Source organism: Cryptomeria japonica, unplaced genomic scaffold (assembly GCF_030272615.1).
Source record: "Cryptomeria japonica unplaced genomic scaffold, Sugi_1.0 HiC_scaffold_615, whole genome shotgun sequence".
Classification (NCBI taxonomy): Eukaryota; Viridiplantae; Streptophyta; class Pinopsida; order Cupressales; family Cupressaceae; genus Cryptomeria; species Cryptomeria japonica.
The window spans coordinates 35,001-46,400 of NW_026729417.1; the positions used below are offsets into that span (position 1 = coordinate 35,001).

The 11,400-nt window shown below is 58.5% G+C and overlaps 1 non-coding gene across 1 annotated transcript; it reads left to right on the top strand.

Moving 5' to 3' along the window:
- Positions 1–10,612: 10,612 nt before the first annotated feature.
- Positions 10,613–10,731, top strand: LOC131872448 (5S ribosomal RNA). The gene has a single exon (XR_009370600.1). It is a non-coding gene; the product is annotated as a 5S ribosomal RNA (ribosomal RNA).
- The last annotated feature ends 669 nt before the right edge of the window (positions 10,732–11,400 follow it).

Below are 11,400 nucleotides of genomic sequence, written 5' to 3' on the forward strand. Positions count from 1 at the left end.
GGGTCGACTCAGAGAGGTCTATGCATGTGAGAGGCTGAAAGCAAGGTCGACTCGGAGCGGTCTATGCATCGGGCGCGCTTGGGGCGACTACCAGTGCCAACCCCTTATCCCGCGACGCGTCCGACAAAGAGAACGTTCCAAGGCGGCAGAGGAGGTTACCAGCCGAAGGATGCAGTAGCAATAACAGGTATAGTTCCGCGGCGGCCGAGAAGACTCACCGCATAGGAATCGGGATGCGAGGCGAGGGATGCGGCGGGAAGGCCCCGACGGCTAAACGGAAGAGGCTGCAGGGCCGCCTCGGAATGGTCCAAGCATCGGATGCGATTGGGACGACTACCAGTGCCAACCCCTTATCCCGCGATGCGTCCGATACACAGATAGTTCCAAGGCGGCCGAGGAGCCTCACCGCATATCAATCGGGGTGCGAGGCGAGGGATGGGGCGGGAAGGCCCCAACGGCTAGACGGAAGAGGCTTCAGGGCCACCTCGGAATGGTCCAAGCATCGGACGCGCTTGGGGCGACTGCCAGTGCCAACCCCTTATCCCGCGATGCGTCCGATACACAGATGGTTCCAAGGCGGCCGAGGAGCCTCACCGCATAGCAATCGGGGGTGCGAGGCGAGGGATGGGGCGGGAAGGCCCCAACGGCTAGACGGAAGAGGCTTCAGGGCCGCCTAGGAATGGTCCAAGCATCGGACACGCTTGGGGCGACTACCAGTGACAGCCCCCTATCCCGCGATGCGTCCGATACGAAGATGGTTCCAAGGCGGCCGAGGAGCCTCACCGCATAGCAATCGGGGTGCGAGGTGGGGGATGCGGCGAGATGGCCCCAACGGCTAGACGGAAGAGGCCACAGGGCCGCGTCGGAATAGTCCAAGCATCGGACGCGCTTGGGGCGACTACCAGTGACAACCCCTTATCCCGCGATGCGTCCGATACGAAGATAGTTCCAAGGCGGCCGAGGAGCCTCACCGCATAGCAATCGGGGTGCGAGGTGGGGGATGCGGCGAGATGGCCCCAACGGCTAGACGGAAGAGGCTGCAGGGCCGCCTCGGAATAGTCCAAGCATCGGACGCGCTTGGGGCCACTACCAGTGACAACCCCTTATCCCGCAATGCGTCCGATACGAAGATAGTTCCAAGGCGGCCGAAGAGCCTCACCGCATAGCAATCGGGGTGCGAGGTGGGGGATGCGGCGAGATGGCCCCAACGGCTAGACGGAAGAGGCCACAGGGCCGCCTCGGAATAGTCCAAGCATCGGACGCGCTTGGGGCGACTACCAGTGACAACCCCTTATCCCGCGATGCGTCCGATACGAAGATAGTTCCCAGGCGGCCGAGGAGCCTCACCGCATAGCAATCGGGGTGCGAGGCGAGGGATGCGGCGAGATGGCCCCAAAGGCTAGACGGAAGAGGCTGCAGGGCTGCCTCGGAATAGTCCAAGCATCGGACGCGCTTGGGGCGACTACCACTGCCAACCCCTTATCCCGCGATGCGTCCGATACACAGATAGTTCCGAGGCGGCCGAGGAGGTGGGGGATGCAGCGAGATGGCCCCAACGGCTAGACGGAAGAGGCTGCAGGGCCGCCTCGGAATAGTCCAAGCATCGGACGCGCTTGGGGCGACTACCAGTGACAACCCCTTATCCCGCGATGCGTCCGATACACAGATAGTTCCGAGGCGGCCAAGGAGCCTCACCGCATAGCAATCGTGGTGCGAGGTGGGGGATGCGGCGAGATGGCCCCAACGGCTAGACGGAAGAGGCTGCAGGGCCGCCTCGGAATGGTCCAAGCATCGGATGCGCTTGGGGCGACTACCACTGCCAACCCCTTATCCCGCGATGCGTCCGATACACAGATAGTTCCAAGGCGGCCGAGGAGCCTCACAGCATAGCAATCGGGGTGCGAGGCGAGGGATGCGGCGAGAAAGCCCCAACGGCTAGAGGGAAGAGGCTTCAGGTCCGCCTCGGAATGGTCCAAGCATCGGACGCGCTTGGGGCGACTACCAGTGACAACCCCTTATCCCGCGACGCGTCCGATACACAGATAGTTCCAAGGCGGCCGAGGAGCCTCACCGCATAGCAATCGGGGTGCGAGGCGAGGGATGCGGCGAGAAGGACCCAACGGCTACACGGAAGAGGCTTCGGGGCCGCCTCGGAATGGTCCAAGCATCGGACGCGCTTGGGGCGACTACCAGTGACAACCCCTTATCCCGCGACGCGTCCGATACACAGATAGTTCCAAGGCGGCCGAGGAGCCTCACCGCATAGCAATCGGGGTGCGAGGCGAGGGATGCGGCGAGAAGGACCCAACGGCTAGACGGAAGAGGCTTCGGGTCCGCCTCGGAATGGTCCAAGCATCGGACGCGCTTGGGGCGACTACCAGTGACAACCCCTTATCCCGCGACGCGTCCGATACACAGATAGTTCCAAGGCGGCCGAGGAGCCTCACCGCATAGCAATCGGGGTGCGAGGCGAGGGATGCGGCGAGAAGGACCCAACGGCTAGACGGAAGAGGCTTCGGGTCCGCCTCGGAATGGTCCAAGCATCGGACGCGCTTGGGGCGACTACCAGTGACAACCCCTTATCCCGCGACGCGTCCGATACACAGATAGTTCCGAGGCGGCCGAGGAGCCTCACCGCATAGCAATCGGGGTGCGAGGCGAAGGATGCGGCGAGAAGGACCCAACGGCTAGACGGAAGAGGCTTCGGGTCCGCCTCGGAATGGTCGAAGCATCGGACGCGCTTGGGGCGACTACCAGTGACAACCCCTTATCCCGCGACGCGTCCGATACACAGATAGTTCCAAGGCGGCCGAGGAGCCTCACCGCATAGCAATCGGGGTGCGAGGCGAGGGATGCGGCGAGAAGGACCCAACGGCTAGACGGAAGAGGCTTCAGGGCCGCCTCGGAATGGTCCAAGCATCGGACGCGCTTGGGGCGACTACCAATGACAACCCCTTATCCCGCGACGCGTCCGATACACAGATAGTTCCGAGGCGGCCGAGGAGCCTCACCGCATAGCAATCGGGGTGCGAGGCGAGGGATGCGGCGAGAAGGACCCAACGGCTAGACGGAAGAGGCTTCAGGGCCGCCTCGGAATGGTCCAAGCATCGGACGCGCTTGGGGCGACTACCAGTGACAACCCCTTATCCCGCGACGCGTCCGATACACAGATAGTTCCGAGGCGGCCGAGGAGCCTCACCGCATAGCAATCGGGGTGCGAGGCGAGGGATGCGGCGAGAAGGACCCAACGGCTAGACGGAAGAGGCTTCAGGGCCGCCTCGGAATGGTCCAAGCATCGGACGTGCTTGGGGCGACTACCGTTGCCAACCCCTTATCCCGCGATGCGTCTGATACACAGATAGTTCCGAGGCGGCCGAGGAGCCTCACCGCATAGCAATCGGGTTGCGAGGCAGATTATTGGGAAGGGAACCCCCTGGGATGCGGCTCAAGCAGTGCCCAAAGGGACTGGAATGCGGAATCACATCGAGAGACCCAAATGCTATACGAGGGCTCAAATCGAATTATCGATTTGGCCACGACATGGACGCATCGGAACGACTACCTTTGCCGAACCACTCGCAATTGCATCCATACCGAAACCAATAGACATTTCCGTTAGAGCCCTCGCATAGCATTCGGGAATCTCGCATGCCCCTCTAAATCGACCAATGCTGGCGCTCAATGAAAATCCGAGCGCTACCACCGTTCGAGCGCCAGCATTGGTCGAGTTAGAGGGGCACGGGGGAGAATGCTCCAGTCAACACCTCCCCTATATAAGTTATTTGTCCGATTCTCGCACAACCGTAGTCTGCCTCGTCGAATCAAACAACGGTCCCAGATTCCGACTTCCGTTCCGTAGAGACCCAAAAGCTAGATGGAGGCTCGCAAGAAAGAGAGTCGGCGCATAGCAATCGGGTTTCTCGAACGTTTAGGGACCGAGCTCACTTGCGGATAGGGCAAAATCCGCCAAGCAACCCAAAAGCTAGACGGGGGCTCGAATCGAATCGCCTAGGCGGCCACAACAACGACGTGTTGGATCGACTACCAGTGCCAAACCATTCAGCAAGACTAGTCTGTGTCGAGGCCGGATAGAGATTCTCAGAGAGCGCCCGCATAGCATTTAGGAGACCTGCCGCGTCCCTCACACTCGACAAATGGTGGTGCACGTTTATAAATCCGAGCGATCCCAACCCTTTCAAGCACCAACATCGGTCGAGATAGAGGGGCACGGAGGGGGCTGCGTGAGACAACACAGTCCCCTATATAAGTTATTTGTCCGATTCTCACACATCCGAAGAATGGTCATCAAATCGGACAACAGCCCAAACTTCCGACTTCCGTCCCAGAAAGCCCAAGAGCTATCTAAAACGTTCATGGCCGGAACTCGATCGCGGCTATACCAGTCCGCCAAGCAACCCAAAAGCTAGACTGGAGCTCTAGTCGAATCACCTCTGTGGCCATTGCAAGGACGTGTTGGAGCGACTACCATTGCCGAACCATTCCGCAGGTCGAGTCCATACCAAGGCCGCATAGAGATTCACGATGAGCTCCTGCATAGCAATCAGGAGACTTGCCGTGTCCATCACAATCGATAAATCCTGGTGCAAGATTTTTGCATCCGAGCGCTCCAACCAGTCGAGCACCAGCATCAATCGACATAAACGGGCACGGGGGGAGGATGCTCGAGAACACTACCTCCCCTATATAAGTTATTTGTCCGATTCTCAAGCAGCCGAAGTCTGGTCATCGAATCGGGTCAAAGACCACAACTTCCGACTTTACCCACAATGCAAGTCATCGAATCGAACATCGGCCCCCGAGTCGGACTCCATGCGTATGTCAGGTCATCGGACCCAAATTCCGCCTTCCTGCGCATGGCGGGCCATCAATATCAACTCGGTCATCGGACCCAAACTCCGCCTTTTTGCGTATGGCACGCCTTCAAATCGGTCATCGGACCCAAATTCCGCCTTCCTGTGCATGGCGGGCCATCAACATCAACTCGGTCATCGGACCCAAATTCCGCCTTTCTGCGCATGGCACGCCATCAACTCGGTCATCGGACCCAAATTCCGCCTTCCTGCGCATGGCAGGTCATCGGACACAAATTCAGACCTCGCCAATATGCCTACGTATCGAATCGGTCATCGGACCCAACTTCCGACTTCATCCATACTGTAGGGTCTTTGAGGTTGGCGCGGTGCGCTCAACCCAGGGAGTCGACCCATCGAAGCATACACCTCCCCTATATAAGCTATTTGTCCGATTCCCACACCTGTGTAGTTTGCACCTCTGACCAGGACATCGACCCCAACTTCCGAACTCGACTGCAACGACGGCACCAGCGCCTTGGTGCGCACCTTGCGACGCACAGTCCCAACATTCGCCTTCCTGCACATGGCAGGTCATCGGACCCAAATTCCGACCTCGCGAGTATGCCTACATATCGAATCGGTCATCGGACCCAACTTCCGACTTCATCCATACCGTAGGGTCTTTGAGGTTGGCGCGGTGCGCTCAACCCGGGGAGTCGACCCAACGAAGCATACACCTCCCCTATATAAGCTATTTGTCCGATTCCCACACCTGTGTAGTTTGCACCTCCGATCAAGACATCGACCCCAACTTCCGAACTCGCCTCCAACGACCGAACCAGCGCCTTGGTGCGCACCTTGCAACGCACAGTGCCAACATTCGCCTTCCTGCACGTGGCAGGTCATCGGACCCAAATTCCGACCTCGCGAGTATGCCTACATATCGAATCGGTCATCGGACCCAACTTCCGACTTCATCCATACCGTAGGGTCTTTGAGGTTGGCGCGGTGCGCTCAACCCGGGGAGTCGACCCAACGAAGCATACACCTCCCCTATATAAGCTATTTGTCCGATTCCCACACCTGTGTAGCTTGCACCTCCGATCAGGACATCGACCCCAACTTCCGAACTCGACTAAAAAGACCGCACCAGCGCCTTGGTGTGCACCTTGCAACGCACAGTGTCAACATTCGCCTTCCTGCACATGGCAGGTCATCGGACCCAAATTCCGACCTCATGAGCATACCTACTAATCGAATTGGTCATCGGACCCAACTTCCGACTTCATCCATACCGTAGGGTCTTTGAGGTTGGCGCGGTGCGCTCAACCTGGGGAGTCGACCCATCGAAGCATACACCTCCCCTATATAAGCTATTTGTCCGATTCCGACACCTGTGTAGTTTGCACCTCCGCTCAGGACATCGACCCCAACTTCCGAACTCGCCTGCAACGACCGAACCAGCGCCTTGGTGCGCACCAAAAGTGCGCACTTTTGGAGGGCACTTTTGTGCGCTCCAAAGGTGCGCACTTTTGGAGGGCACTTTTCTGCGCTCCAAAGGTGCGCACTTTTGGAGGGCACTTTTTGGAGGGCACTTTTCTGCGCTCCAAAGGTGCGCACTTTTGGAGGGCACTTTTTGGAGGGCACTTTTCTGCGCTCCAAAGGTGCGCACTTTTGGAGGGCACTTTTTGGAGGGCACTTTTCTGCGCTCCAAAGGTGCGCACTTTTGGAGGGCACTTTTTGGAGGGCACTTTTCTGCGCTCCAAAGGTGCGCACTTTTGGAGGGCACTTTTTGGAGGGCACTTTTCTGCGCTCCAAAGGTGCGCACTTTTGGAGGGCACTTTTCTGCGCTCCAAAGGTGCGCACTTTTGGAGGGCACTTTTTGGAGGGCACTTTTCTGCGCTCCAAAGGTGCGCACTTTTGGAGGGCACTTTTTGGAGGGCACTTTTCTGCGCTCCAAAGGTGCGCACTTTTGGAGGGCACTTTTTGGAGGGCACTTTTCTGCGCTCCAAAGGTGCGCACTTTTGGAGGGCACTTTTGTGCACTCCAAAGGTGCGCACTTTTGGAGGGCACTTTTCCTGTGCTCCAAAGGTGCACACCTAGGTGAGCACCTTCGACCACACCTTGTAGCACACCAAACTCTGACTTTCGACTTCATCCGCAATGCAGGGTCTTTGAGGTTGGCGCAATGCGCACAACCAGGGGAGTCGACCCATCAAACCCAACACCTCCCCTATATAAGCTATTTGTCTGATTCTCATACATGCGTAGCCTGCAGGAGCAATTAGGACATCGACCCCAACTTTCGGCTTCTAAACGAAAACAAGGTCTTTGAGGTTGGTGTAATGCGAACAACTAGGGGAGTCAACCCATCAAACCCAACACCTCCCCTATATAAGCTATTTGTCTGATTCTCATACATGTGTAGTCTACAGGAGCAATTAGGACATCGACCCCAACTTTTGACTTCTTAACGAAAACAAGGTCTTTGAGGTTGACGTAATGCGCACAACCAGGGGAGTCGACCCATCAAACCCAACACCTCCCCTATATAAGCTATTTGTCCGATTCTCATACATGTGTAGCCTGCAGGAGCCATTAGGACATTGACCCCAACTTTTGACTTCTTAACGAAAACAAGGTCTTTGAGGTTGGCGTAATGCGCACAACCAAGGGAGTTGACCCATCAAACCCAACACCTCCCCTATATAAGCTATTTGTCTGATTCTCATACATGTGTAGCCTGCAACAACGATTAGGACATCCACCCCAACTTCTGAATTCGTCTGCGTTGACCGCACCAAAGGTGCACGCCTTGGTGCTCACCAAAATCCGACTTCCGACTTCTTCTGCTATGCGGGGTCTTTGAGGTTGGCGCAGTGCGCACAACCAGGGGAGTCAACCCACCGAATGCAACACCTCCCCTATATAAGCTATTTGTCTGATTCTCATACATGCGTAGACTGCAGCAATGATTAGGACATCCACCCCAACTTTTGACTTCTTAAACAAGACAGGGTCTTTGAAGTTGGTGCAGTGCACACAACCAGGGGAGTCGACCCATCAAACGCAACACCTCCCCTATATAAAGCTATTTGTCCGATTCTCATACGTGTAGTCTGCAGCAGCGATTAGGACATCGACCCCAACTTCCGAATTCGTTTGCATTGACCGCACCAAAGGTGCACGCCTTGGTGTGCACCCTGGAGTGCACTTTGGTGCTCACCTCGGTGCACACTTTGGTGTGCACCTCGGTGTGCACCAAAGGTGCGCACCTTGGAGCGCACCAAAGGTGTACACTTTGGAGCGCACCACATAGGGTCTTTGAGAGGTTGGCGCAGTGCGCACACCAAGGTGGGTGTTGAGGTGCGTGCCGAGGTGGGTGGGTGCTAGGGTGCGCTCCATGGTGGGTGCCAGGGTGGGTGCGTGCTAGGGTGGATTCCAAAGAGGGTCATAGGGTGGGTGCCAAGGTGGGTTGGTGATATAGTGGGTTCAAAGGTGGGTACTAGGGTGGGTTCCAAGGTGGGTCACAAGTTGGGTGCCAGGATGCGTGGGTGTTAGGTTGGGTGCCAAGGTGGGCTCCTGCGTGGGTGGGTGCTAGGGTGGGTTTCAAGGTGGACGCGAGGGCGGGTGCCAAGGTGGGTAACAAGTTGGGTGTTAGGATGGGTGAGTGCTAGAGTGGGTGCCAAGGTGGGTGGGTGCTAAGGTGGATGCCAAGGTGGTTCACAGGGTGGGTGGGTTCTAGGGTGAGTTCCAAGGTGGGTCACAGGTTCAGTGCTAGGGTGGGTGTCAAGGCGGGTGTCGAGGTGCCTGGGTGCTAGGGTGTGGATGCCAATGTGGGTCATAGGGTGGGTACTAGGGTGGGCTGCAATGTGGGTGCCAAGGTGGGTAACATGCTCGGTGGGTTCTAAATTGGGTGCCAGGGTGGGTGTGCACCCACCTTGCCCGAGGTGGGTGCCAAGGTGCCAGTGTGGGTGGGTGCTAAGGTGGATGCCAAGGTGGGTGAGAAGGTGGGTGATAGGTTGAGTGGTAGGATGGGTGGGTGCCAAGATGGGTCACAGGGTGGGTGCAAGGGTGGGTAGGTGCTAGGGTTGGTGTCAGGGTGGGTGGGTGCTAGGTTGGGTTCCAAGGTGGGTGCGAGGGTGAGTGTCAAGGTGGGTCACAGGTTAGGTGCTAGGATGGGTGAGTGCTAGGGTGCAAAGGTGCCAGGGTGGGTGCTAGGATGGGTCGATGCTAGGGTGAGTGGCAAGGTGGGTCCACAAGTGTCAAGGTGGGTGCCGAGGTGGGTGCCAAGTCGGCGACTGCTATGGTGGATGCCAAGGTGGGTCACGGGGTGGGTGCCAAGTTGCTAGGTTGGGTTCCAAGGTGGGTGCCAACGTGGGTGCTAGGGTGCGTGGGTTAAAGGGTGTGTCACAACGTGGGTGCCAGGATGGGTGCGCACCCACACTGGCCAAGACGGGTGCGGGTGCAAGGTTGGGTTCCAAGCCCGGTCACAGGCTGGGTGCTAGGATGGGTGGGTGCCAAGGTGGGCACCAGGGTGGGTGCACCCACCCTGGCCAAGGTGGGTCACGGGGTGGGTCCTAGGGTGGGTAACGGGGTGGGTACTAAGGTGCGTGCCAAGGTGGGTCATAGGGTGGGTGCCAAGGTGGGCACCAGGGTGGGTGTGCACCAACCCTAGCCAGGGTAGGTCACGGGGTGGTTGTCGGGGTGGGCGTCAAGGAGCCAAGGTGGGTGGCAAGTAGCCAAGTTGCGTGCCAAGGTGGGTGTCGGGGTGGGTGCCAAGGATCCAAGGTGGGTGCCAAGGAACCAAGGTGGGTGTCTGGGTGGGTGCCGAGGTGGGAGCCAGGGTGGGTCCCAAGGTGAGTGCAAAGGTGGGTGCCAGGGTCAAGGTGAGTGCCAATGTGGGTTCCAAGGTGCCAGGGTCAGGGTGAGTGCCAATGTGGGTTCAAAGGTGCTAAGTTGGGTGCGAGGTTGGGTGCGAGGGTGGGTGGGTGCCAAGGTGTGCTAGGTGGAAGCCCGGGTGGGTCGGCATCCCATGGGTGTCGAGTTGGGTGCCTGATGGGTGCTTCTTGTCAAGTTTTAGTCGTCGGGACTCATTTCGAGCCTTAGAGGTCGTTTCTTGTCCGGTTGCCCTGTCTTCGACCTGGGAACCCAATTTTGGTCCTCGGGTCCCATTTTTTTTTGTCTCGCATCCCACTTTTGGCCTGTGGCCTTTTCGGGGTCGATTCTCGTTTTGGGCATCAGAGCATGTTTCTTCTCCTAAAACCCAATATTTGTTTATTAAGTCTCGGAACACATTTTTGTTCTCGTGGACCCATCATGGGTCTTGGAACGCATTTGTGGTCCTTGGGTCCCATTTTGCATCCCGAAACTTGTGTTTTGGTGCTTGATCCCTATTTTGGGTGCCCACCTTGCACCAAGTGCGCACCCGGGGCAAACCGAGCGCCTTGGTGCACCAGGGCAAGATCGAGCGTGCACCCGAGGCGCCCCGAACATGCACCAAGGTGCACTCGGCCCACATGTGAGCGCAGGTCGTTGCGCCCGAGGTGGTGTGTGGGCACCGCGTTGCAGACGGGACACTGCACGCACACGACGCCCCCTCCAGGTGCACGCACGTAGGCCGGGCCGGGTGCACACCCGACGCCCTAGCAAGGTGCGCGCACCCGGGCAGGGCTCACACTTGGCGAACGGGGCGCACTTCGCGAGGGAGGGTGTGCACCTCGACGGGGGTGGGTGGCCGGGGTGGATTCGCACGTGGGTCGCGGTTTGCTAAGTACACACTGCGACAAGCTCATAACGGGTGCGATCATACCAGCGTTAGTGCACCGGATCCCATCAGAACTCCGCAGTTAAGCGCGCTTGGGCCGGAGTAGTACTGGGATGGGTGACCTCCCGGGAAGTCCCGGTGTTGCACCCTTTTTTAGTTTTTCGCCGGGCGTCGCAATGCTATTTGAATAAACCTTTTGCCCGTTTGCGTTCTCGTCGGGGCCGGGCCGGGCCGGGGTGCGCTGCCCGCACTACCGCGCGCGCGGGGGGCGACACCGAGCGCGCACCCGAGGCGCCCCGAGCACACAGGCCACGGTGCAACCCGGGCGTTGTGCGCGCACCCCGGTGCGCCCGAGGTGCTGCGCGCGCACCCAGGTGAAATCGGTGTGCACCTCGGCCAGTGCGCGCTCGGTCGAGTCGCGCACGTTGGCCAAGGTGCACGGTGATGTTTCTTACTCTAAGGTTCCGCACCAGACGCCCGGGACAGGTGAGCGAAGCTGGGCGGGGCCGGGTGCGCGGCCGGGGCAGGTGCACGCAGCTGGAGAGAGCTTTGGAGCACACTTCGGAGCGCACCAATGATGCGCTCCATTCAAAAGTTTCCTGAAAAGGCAAAAAAAGTTGAGATTATAGAATTTCCCACTTGAGAGATTGTAAAAAAAAAAAATTTAAAATGAAGGAAACGCGGGTGCCAAGGTGTGCGCAGCCCAGCCAAGGTGTGCGCACCAAGGCGCCCACCCTGGCGAAGGTGCACGCAAGGTGCGCACCCGAGGCAAACCGGACAATTAACCCAACTTTCGACTTCGCGCGCACCTTGGAGCGC